Source organism: Anabrus simplex, chromosome 2, assembly GCF_040414725.1.
Source record: "Anabrus simplex isolate iqAnaSimp1 chromosome 2, ASM4041472v1, whole genome shotgun sequence".
Classification (NCBI taxonomy): domain Eukaryota; kingdom Metazoa; phylum Arthropoda; class Insecta; order Orthoptera; family Tettigoniidae; genus Anabrus; species Anabrus simplex.
The window spans coordinates 301,834,888-301,846,627 of NC_090266.1; the positions used below are offsets into that span (position 1 = coordinate 301,834,888).

An 11,740-nucleotide genomic window follows, 5' to 3' on the forward strand; every position below is an offset into this window, starting at 1 on the left:
AGAGGCGGGAATCGAACCCGGACCTCCGGGAGTGGCAGCTAATCACACTAACCACTACACCATAGAGGCGGACATTCCAAAGATTTCATTTTTTATGTCGAGTAGTTTTGTCTCGGCGATGATAAATCAGTCAGTAAGTCAGGACAAGTTATTTTGTATACAGTATATAAATTACGTGAGAAACGCGCAACGTCGCCAGGTCCCATGGTGTAATGGTTAGCACTCTGGACTTTGAATCCAGCGATCCGAGTTCAAATCTCGGTGGGACCTTAGGTTTTAATTCCACACGAAGACGACCGACGTGACGGAATGAATTATGACGACTACGGGATAGCGCGTTAGCCTGTTAGGACCATACTAGGTATTCCGCAAGTTTGTTATTTTCACAGTGCAGATAAGTATAATAAAACTTTAATTATTTAGACGTATAAGTGGGTGGTGTTAAAGTGGGTAGTATGATTACCTGCCACCCCGTGAGGGCTGGGTTCGATTCCCGGCTCTGCCAAAACATTTGAAACGTGGTACGAAGGCTCTTAATGTCAATGGAGTAGAGGGGATTCGATTCCCACCTCAGCTGTAATCGGAGTGGTTTTCCGTGTTTGACCATTTCTCCTCCAAGTAAATGCCGGGATGGTACCTAGGCCTAACTTAAGGCCACGATCGCTTTCTTTCCCCCTCCCTGTCTATCTGTTCCGATCTCATTCCCAAAAGGCCCGGGTTCATAATATAAGATGACACCGATTGGACGAGGAACTGGTGATCCTACCCAGTTGTAACCCTGAACAAATATACCACGCTGCTGGACACTGACGTTGAGGGTGTAGAGGTTGGAACTCTCGTTGAGCTCAGGGAGAAAACCAAGCATGGCGGGCATAAGGATAAAATAAATGTAATGGTATAATTATTATCTGTCTGTGGCACACAATTACTCAATATTCTGTCTGCTGTTGTTTCATTTTAAAGTGTGATCTATTGCGTGGTCCGCCTCTGTGGTGTAGTGGTTAGTGTGATTATCTGCCACCCCCAGAGGCCCGGGTTCGATTCCCGGCTCTGCTACGAAATTTGAAAAGTGGTACGAGGGCTGGAACGGGTTCCACTGAGCCTCAGGAGGTCAGCTGAATAGAGGGTGGCTCGATTCCCGGCTCTGCTACGAAATTTGAAAAGTGGTACGAGGGCTGGAACGGGTTCCACTCAGCCTCGGGAGGTCAGCTGAATAGAGGGTGGTTCGATTCCCTCCTCATCCATCCTCGAAGGGGATTGCGTGGTTTTCCTCTTCTCCTCCAGGCAAACGCCGGGATGGTACATAACTTAAGGCCACGGCCGCTTCCTTCCCTCTTCCTTGTCTATCCCTTCCCATCGTCCCATCAACAGACAAGGACCCTGTTCAGCATTGCAATTGAGGCCGCGTGGGCGAGGTACTAGCCATTCTCCCCAGTTATATCCCACGACCCAAAGTGTCACGCTCCAGGACACGGCCCCTGAGGCGGTAGAGGTGGGATCCCTCGCTGAGTCCGAGGAAAAAACCAAACCTGGAGGGTAAACAGATTAAATAAGTAAGTACTTGACTCGTCGAGGACTCCGATCTCCATTCATAGACTACCTACACAACATTACTAGAATAATTTAACATAAATCTATTAGCCGTGATCATTTTTATAATGTACTAGCAGCTGCACGCGCGCTCCATCCACAATGTATCACGTTATTCAAGTTGCAAAGTTGCTAAATTTCGAGATAATGAAATGTTCAGAAGGGAGTATTTGACCTGCGTTCGCTTCTGCAGTGTCTTCGCGTTACTTTCTATGTTAGTTGTTATCTACGGGCAGAGGATCGTGTTGGGAATTGGGGTGTTAGCTGTTGATTAAGAATATCTGAAAAATCATTGGTTGAAATAGTATTCTGGAGATACCGAAGACGGATAAAATGGAGGTAGAAGAGGATTCTCCCTAATGTGTACAAAAGAAAAAGCAAAGTCATCTCCGTGCAGGCAATGAAGGCTCTTGGAGGAATGGAAGGTAAAGGCTTCCACTATCCACAATCTCGTCACTTGATCGGGGTAGAGTGGTTAACTCTACTCCCGGCCACCTTTGCCCCCAGGAATTAACCTAATACTCATTTCTGGTGTTGGCTGAGTGAACCTCAGGGCCATGTGCACCTCCGGAAGTGGAAATCTCATTTCGTAAATTTTACGACTTCCTGACTTGGATTCAAATTCACGTCCTTCGGGGTGAACCGAGCACGCCTTTACCACCTCGGCCAGGCAGCCCCTGGGAATGTGTGCAGGTCATTGATGATGTGCGAAGGAGTGAAAAAATACGCCCAAGACGCAGATTAGCCACGACCAACTACAATATATATCACAAGGCAATGTAAAATTCAAAATAGCGGTGGTTTAGAGCCGCCCTCGGTGTAGTTTTACTGCTTTTTTCAGATTAGAGGAAAGCGTTGCTATATAAGATAATAATGTTCACGGTATACGAAAAATAATTATATTTCACATAAACGGCGTTTCTGAAATTAAAACCGAGAAATTTTATTACATTACCTTCTAAAATGGGTATTAAGAACATAAATAGACGTTCGACCTTCGTCAATAATCCTAAAACAAGCAATGTTGAAAATCACTAACTTTAACGCATTGATCAGTAAATCGTGACATGTAGCCTAAAATAAATTAATAAAACACAGAACACTAATAACAGGACGTTGAAATGCCATTCTCAGTCACAGTCATAGTCACAACCTTAAAATATGCACATAAAAAATTATGTTTAGAAATATCGGCCCACATTCAATGACAACATATAACAATAACTGAGAAAACTATTCCTGAGCTGTTACGTAACTTTCTGAAAAGGATCATTTGTTGCTAGATTTCATTGTTTCTCATTCCCGTGCCTTTACTCCTGGAAGTTCACATGTACTAGCCCGATTACCTCCCTTCACGTTTTGGTCCAGGATTTCTTAGAAAATGAGGTATACAGTATGGTACTGCATTAGAGTCCAGAGTGTTTACGATTACACAATGGAACCCACACCCGCACTGCGTTCAACATGTGACACAAAATATGGAGCAATGTCTGTAGTTTATTTTAGACCTGTGTGAATGCTGCCAACAAGTAGCGATCGTCACCATCTCAAGTCATATTTATCATGTTGAGCATGTATTGGTGTCCGCCTCTGTGGTGTAGTGGTTAGTGTGATTAGCTGCCACCCCCGGAGGCCCGGGTTCGATTCCCTGCTCTGCCACGAAATTTGAAAAGTGGTACGAGGGCTGGAACGTGGTACACTCAGCCTCGGAAGGTCAACTGAGTAGAGGTGGGTTCGATTCCCACCTCAGCCATCCTGGCAGTGGTTTTCCGTGGTTCCCCAATTCTCCTCCAGGAAAATGCCCGGATGGTTCCTAACTTAAGGCCACGGCCGCTTCCTTCCCTCTTCCTTGGCTATCACTTCGAAAATAATAAGGTGCATTGTATTGGCATATCAGAAAGCTGGTTACGTGGAGATTTGCCGTCATGTGCTGTAAATCTCGACGGATACTCACTCTTACGACATGACCGTACTGACAGACGAGGTGGTGGAGTAGCCTTTGACTACAGGAATGATTTAAAATGCAAGATTATCTGCACCTCAGACCCAAGCCTTCCCCTGCGACCTGAGTATATGTTTGTTGAACTCGACTGTAATAAGAAAATATTAATAGGAATTGTATATAAACCACCTAATATTAGACAAATGGGGGAATTCGAAGCAGCTTTATCTCGGTCTACGAAGATGTCGTAGTCATGGGGGATTTTAATACTGACTTGTTAAAACAAACTAGTGAATCGGATAAGTTGTGTCACATATTCCATGCTCTGAACATGGAAATCCTACCACTTAACGCTACGAATCACGTCTACTAGCCTGACCACTCGACTCACACTTTAATTGACCTTATAATTTCAAATCAACCCCAGAAAGTCATTAAGCACGGACAGATCGCAGCTCCTGGGATTTCAACTCACGACTTATTGTACTTATGTTTCTCTATCCGAGGACCGAAGTATAAAGCACGCTACGTTATTTTAAGAGACATAAAACATATCGAATTAGATGACCTACGTAATGACGCATATAACTTACCGTGGGATGACATACGTAATTTTCATGACATTGACTCAAAAGTCAACAGATTCAACTCACTAGTGCTGAACTTGTATGACAAACATGCTCCGGAGAGGCAGGTAAGATTTACCCGCCCCCCTTCTTCCTGGCTGACGACCGAGATAAGATCTGTTATGGCCAGCCGTGACCGTTGGTACAGACAATTCAGACGAACACGTGACAAAGATGACTTTGAGCAATACAGGATACTCAGAAACAAAGTTAAACAGCTAATTAGAAACAGTAAATGCCACTAACTTCAACAGTTAGCGGGAAATAATAATTTAAACCAAACCTGGAAGAAGTTACGATCTTTGGGCATAGGCAAAGCCGTAGAAGAGCACATTCCCACCATATCTCTAGATACCTTAAATGATTATTTTTCTCAGCCTAAAGTCGGACCAGTTCCATTACCGGCTAATCCCACAAACTTAGCACGCTGTTCCGAGCGCGACCAGTTCTCTTTCCACACCGTTAGCGCAAATGATGTTAAACGTGTGCTGTACTCTATCACTTGCGATCCGGCAGGACCCTTGACCCTTTTCAATCCGGCTTTAAAAAAGGACATAGTACCGCGACAGCATTACTGCGAGTTACGGACGACATCAGACAAGCAATAGACCAACGATATGTGACTGTAGCAACACTACTAGACCTAAGCAGCGCCTTTGACACAGTTAGCCCTGGGTTACTACTGCTGAAACTCAGTAGTCTGAACTTTAATATGACATCTCTTAAATTTTTTAGCTCCTACCTCACTGACCGTCGGCAACGAATATCAGTAGGAACAATGTACTCAGGATGGCACAACAAATCAATAGGTGTCCCGCAGGGGTCGGTTTTGGGCCCACTTTTATTTGTTGTTAGTGTGAACAACATAGGGGACCCATTGAAATATAGCAAGTACCATATCTATGCAGATGATCTTCAGATTTATTATCACTCATATCCACAAGACATAGATGTAGCCATTGACAGAGTAAATTTTGACTTACGACGACTGAATGACTATGCGAAAAATAACAGCTTGTTAATAAATCCTAACAAAACTCAGGCTATTATATTTGGTACCAAAATAAACCTCAACTTATTAAAAAGTAGACATGTACCCCCAATTATTTTAATATTGTCGTGCCCTATTGTACGTCAGTAAGAAACTTAGGCGTTATAATGACTGAGGCACTAAATTGGACTGAACAAGCGACAAATACATGCTGTAAAGTGCAGAAATCCCTTTTTCCTCTCAAACGCTACTCTACTATATTTCCAAAAAATCTTAAAATACAACTGGTAAAATTCCTAATCTTACCAATTCTAGACTACTGCGACACTGTACTTACGGACATATCTCAAGACGGTAACAAGATGCTTGAACGGAGTTTAAACATCTGTATTCGATTCATATTTAAGCTGCGATATGGTTCTCACATTTCACCTTATTACAGGGAGTTGTCATGGCTTCGTGTTCATGAGCGTCGCAGTCTCCACATGTTGTCTCTTCTGCATGGAGTTCTAAACACAGGTGTACCGAATTATCTCTCTTCAAAATTTAATTACCTCTCCTCCTATCATAACCACAATACACGATCTGGCTCCTGTTTAACAATATCTCTCAGTCACTCCAGGACCTACAACCGCTCCTTTGTAGTCACTGCCGCAAGGCTGTGGAATACCCTACCTACTACCATTAGGGATTTGCGTTCTCGTAGGAGATTTAAGATGGATTGCCGAAATCACTTTCTGAATACCTCTAGCTGACTTTTCGATGTGTGTAGTGTGAATGAGTGCGTGAATGAGCACATTTTCATAAAAATTTGAAATATATTTGCTAGTTATAGGTTTTCTTCTGTGTTTCCGTCTCTTATTATCATTAGTGTTAGTTTTATATTTATTATCATGTACACTTAGATTGTCGTGTTGTACATTCTATAATCGTTTTTTATTACAATCTCCAAATTTTCTATTAGTATCATATTATTTTAAAAAGATTTGTTGTATTTAAATATTATATGTACGTTAATTATTTTAAATCTTGTGGTTAAGTGTAAGAGAGGGCCTTGAGCCTTAACTTTGCCACGAATAAAGAAGAATTACTTACTTACTTACTTACTTACTTACTTACTTACTTACTTACTTACTTACTTACTTACTTACTTACTTACTTACTTACTTACTTACTTACTTACTTACTTACTTACTTACTTACTTACTTACTTACTTACTTACTTACTTACTTCCAATCTTCCCATCCCCACGCAAGTCAACTGTTCAGCATAGCAGGTGAGGCCGCCTGGGTGAGGTACTGGTTATCCTCCCCAGTTGTATCCACATCCCAGAGTCTGAAGCTTCAGGACACTGCCCCTGAGGCGGTAGAGGTGGGATCCCTCGCTGAGTCCGAGGGAGAAACCGAACCTGGAGGTTAAACAGGTAAAGAAGAAGGAGAAGATCATGTATTGGTAAATTTAACACCTTCATTATAAAACATAATACGAGCATACGGTTCTAAACTTCTATTGTTATTATCATTAATAATATTATTATGATTATTTCCGCGCATGTGCTGTAGTGATTAGTGCGCTTAGCTGCCACCAACGGACGTCCGGTATCGATTCCCGGCTGTGCCAATCAATTTGAAAAGGGGTACGAGTGCCGGAACGGTGTCAACTCAGCCTTGAGAGTTCAATTAAGTAGAGGCGGATTTGTTTTCCACCTCAGCATCCTCGAAATGGCTCCCGCAGCTTCCCATTTTTTACAAACAAATGCTGTGAGGCTACCTAATTTAATACCACGGGTGCTAGCTTCTCTCTACCTACCTCTCCATTCCAGTCTTCTCTTACACTAAACGGCCCCTGTTCAGAATAGAAGATGAGGATGCTTGGACGAGATACTGGACCTCCTACTCAGTCGTGTCGCCGACAAAATATCTCACGCTCCAAGGCACTGGGAAGTGAGCGCTTATAGGGGAAACTAAAATTTGATCACATGGCCTTCGCGCACATACCTAACATGCCTGGTAAGCATGCCCATGTTACATACTTCTACTAGCAACTGCCCGCGGCTTCGCTCGCTTGGATATCGTAATTTGAATAAAGTAATCGTTCCTCGGCATTGTGGTAACAGATAATCTGAAAATTCCTAAAGTATAAAAACTCACCCAAAAAGTGAGTTTCATTTATCCCAGAAATTCTTTGTAAACCATGTTTGTGGTACTGCATTACCTTTGGGGCTAAGACGACCATGCGACATAGAACTTGACATGTGAGAAACAGTCTTCTCTCAAGTCAAAAAAATAAATACATGTTCCTTTATTTTCAAAGCAGATTCCAAATACCAATTTTCACTTCTGTAACATCTTCAGTTTTTAAGATATATGTAACCTCATAAAAATAATTCAACTAATTTTCACCCCTCGTTAAGTTATTTCCCCGAAAACAACAAGTTTTTGTCATAAATATATACACATAAAAATAATTCAACTTCTCCTTCACTTCTTTCCACCGCTCGCCCGCCTTAAGTGGACTTTCCGAAAGCAAAAAGTTCGTGTTCCTTCATTTTGAAAGGAAATTCAAAGTACCAACTTTCACGTCTGTAACAGCTTCAGTTTTTAAGATAAAGTATCTTCATAAACATATTTCAACTCCTTATTTACTTATTTTCAACCCCACACCCATTATGTCGATTTTCCGAAAGAAACAAATGCGTGTTTCTTCATTTTTAAAGGAGATTCCAAATACTAAATTTCCCATCTGTAACATCTTCAGTTTTTGAAATATAAGTATACATATAAAAGTAAATTCAACTCCTTTTCACCCCCTTTGCCACCCGCTAAGTTAATAATAATAAAAATAATAATAATAATAATAATAATAATAATAATAATAATAATAATAATAATAATAATAATAATAATAATGTTATTTGTTTTACGTCCCACGAACTACTCTTTTACGGTTTTCGGAGATGCCGAGTTGCCGGAATTTAGTCCGGCAGGAGTTCTTTTACTTGCCAGTAAATCTACCGACACGAGGCTGACGTGACTCCCCACTCAAGTGAATTTTCCAAAAACAAACAGCACGCGATTCATTAAAAGAGCTTCCAAATACCAATTATCACGACAGTAACATCTTCAGTTTTTGAGATATATGTATCCTCGTAAAAGGAATTCATCTCCGTTTTCATCCCCCCTCCCCCTTTCCAAGTTGATTCCCCCACCAAATGCGTGTTTCTTTATTTTTAAGTGAGATTCCAAATACCGGGTTTCACGTTTGTAACGTCTTTAGATTTTTATATATAGGCCTATTGTAACCGTACAACAAGGTTACAGATTCCATTCAGTATTTATTATTATTATTATTATTATTATTATTATTATTATTATTATTATTATTATTATTATTATTAACCCGATTCATTAGATTTTATATTCTGTTTCGCATCACTTAGACTGTAATAATTAGGTATCACGTATATTATTGCATTTAATCATAGGTTAAGTGAAATTTGTTTGTAATTATTCTGTATTGTAGTAAGTGAGATTTGTTGGTTTCATATTGTCATGCTGTGGCTTGTAACTCTGGCTAGATGAGCTGGCATAGTATTTTGCAATCGAGGCTATGTTTAACTGTGCAAGTAGATTTTCCGGTGACGCATTCAGCTTAGTCATTCTCAATCCGCTTGGGTACGCTTAGACGACACATGACTGATGACATCAGTGCGTGAGCACGTGATTGCGACCAAGTGTCAGTATTCGCCAGCTACTGTATGTTGAAGTGGAAGGGATGGACAGTGAGTAGGGAGATGAGTCGTCATCGCAAGGTTATATAAGTCGAGGCGACGGTGGGGAGAGGTATTCAGATCATATTTTTCAGATCATATCGTTCAGATCATATTGTGCAGATCATAGGAAACAGTCAGAGGTATCAAATGGAAGAAGTGGTCTTAGTGTGATGGTCAGAGCTAAGAGTTGTGTTTTCAAGAGGTCTTGTAATCATCGAGGAGGTCTACAAGTGGTGGTTGTATCTGAGCAGAGACGGGTACTATGCTGATAAAGAAACATCATCTTCTTGTGAGGATGGACTTCACAAGATGTTTCAATAATATTTTTCAAATTTCTTATTATATATTGAGTGGACGTAATTACATTGGAGCTCCCTACACGCGTACTTGGTATGTAGGCCAACTCCTTGTTATATAAGAAGATAACAGCAGACGGCTCCCGACTTCAGCTCAGAGGTTTTCCCAAGAATTTCAAGTTCAACAGCGGTGTATGCCGACATCAGGTAATTAAAGCATCAGACATGTTATGCATTCATAACATGAAGAAGAATGTAATCAGCGGCGATATCACATCTCACTTCAAGTTCATGCCAATAGTTTTTTTTTTGTTTAGATTAAATTTTCCTTTTATTAGTACCGCAAATCTCACGATATATTTTTTTTGTTAAATTAAAAGACGTCAATGATTGTTCATTGTGACGTAATTTATAGTCATAAACTCAGTTTTATTTTAATTATAATAAGTGATTCCAGTTCCATGTACAATCCTCAATTGTGGAAATGCAACAGTAATTTAATATTGTCCTGATCCATATCCCTGTATATTGCCAAATATGTGAGTTTATCACCTCACGCCTTGAGATAATTGATATAAGAGGTATGCTCTACCGAAGTTTGTTGTTTTTCTTAAAAAAGCAACTGGCGCTCAAACAAATGTTATTTATATTGTGTGAAAGATATGAAGGTATAAGAGTAGTGGTTGGAGTAGCCACAAAGTGGCGCCCAACGTGGGGCTCGAAAGGTTCAGAAAAAGTGTTTCTGAATGGCAATATACATGGATCAGTTTTTTTAATGAGTACGCACATGTTCAATTCACCGAGTAATGTTAGGAAAGTCATTTTGTTGAAGTTTGTATTTAAGGGGTAATGTCAGAGGAATTGCAAGCTTTGCAAGCTTTGAGATCGCGAAAAATAAGTAGGAAACCGAAGATGGACAAGGATAGCAATATGCAGTCAGGTGATGAGGCTGAGGTTATTGTGTCCAAGGAAATCCAAGGTGGTAACATAAATAGGAAGTTGGTGACTAAGTTGGGACCTGCTGAAAGTCAGAAAATAGTAGAAAGTGAGGAAAACGCTGTCACGCAAGATCAAAGTAAAGGGGAGATTGACCTGGGTTTATTTAATTTGCTGATGTCCAAAATGACTGAGCAGAATAATGCCATTAGTGAGAAAATTGAATCTCAGAATATTATTATGAGGGAGAAAATTGAAGCGGTCATTAGTGAGAAAATTGAATCTCAGAATAATATTATGAGTGAGAAAATTGAATCTCAGAATAATATTATGAGTGGGAAAATTGAAGCTCAGAGTAATGTCATAAATAGTATTAATAAGAAGATTGATGATGTTAGTAATAAGATAGATCATAAGGTGTTAGAAATAAGTAAGCAAATTAATAATTTAGAAAGTAAGGTAAATAGGGAGTGTAGTGACATCAGAGCTGAGATGGAATTGGGTCGGAACAATCTCCATACGGAAATAGAGGAAATTAGTGAGACATGCATCAAACAGATTGATGAATTAGGCGCCAAGATCGAGTCTAATAAAGGAGAAATCAATGAGTTAGTAGAAGAAAGGTTTGAAAAGATAACCAATACAGTGGGGCAAGAAACTAGGAAATGTATTAGTAGGGTAGAACATGTGGAAAGGAAACTTGGAGAAGTAGGTGATCTAGAGAATGAACAAAAATCATTATCACAGAAGGTGAGAGAATCGGAAGAAAAGTTGCAGGAGGAATTAAGAAAAATTCAAGAAAAGACTGAGGAAATAGTGGAAGAAAAATTTCTGAGTTGCCAGAGAGTACTCCAGCAAGAAGTGCGTGATAGTAGAAATGTACGTGAAATAATTGTAAATAATGGTTTAATCACTAGAGAACATGATTTACCTAAGTTTTCTGGGAAATAATTCAACCCGATGGAATTTATGAGAGTAGTAGAGAAGAAATTTGCTGTTCAATTAAGAGACAATATTATTAGCTGGGAAACTGTATTGGAGATCTTATCTAATGCTTTCGTAGGAGAGACTAAGTCTTGGTTTCAAGTGTATAAAAGCTCGATGTCTAGTCTAACTGAATTTAAGGAGAAATTCATGGCTAAATTTTGGAGTGAAGGTGTTCAGAGTAGAGAGAGAGAGAGAGTAATGTTTGGCAGGTATAATTCTAACGAGGGTGTTAGAATGACTGAATACTTTTTGGCTCATGTTTTGGTGTGGAGAAATTTAGAATGTATTGGACCTGAGGCTGATATAGTTAGACTTATGGCTAAGCACTATCCCGATAGAATAAAAGAAGCTGTTTGTATGCAAAGAGTGGAGACTATTAAGGAAATGGAGATTTTGTTGGAAAGTTTTGATGCTTTAGGTAGTAGTTTGAATAATAGTAGGACACTAAATAGGAATGTAGAAGGAAGGGGTAACCAATCTAATGATCAGGACAGGCCTATGAATAATCGTAACTACAGAAGAGAATATCAGGAGAGACCTAATAATAATTTCCACAGGGAGAGAAATTATCAAAATAGTTCGGAAAATTTCAGGACTGG

General features: G+C 39.9%; 1 non-coding gene across 1 annotated transcript; it reads left to right on the forward strand.

Annotated features, from left to right (window-relative positions):
* The first annotated feature begins 198 nt into the window (after positions 1–198).
* TRNAQ-UUG (transfer RNA glutamine (anticodon UUG)) lies at positions 199–270 on the forward strand. The gene has a single exon. It is a non-coding gene; the product is annotated as a tRNA-Gln (tRNA).
* The last annotated feature ends 11,470 nt before the right edge of the window (positions 271–11,740 follow it).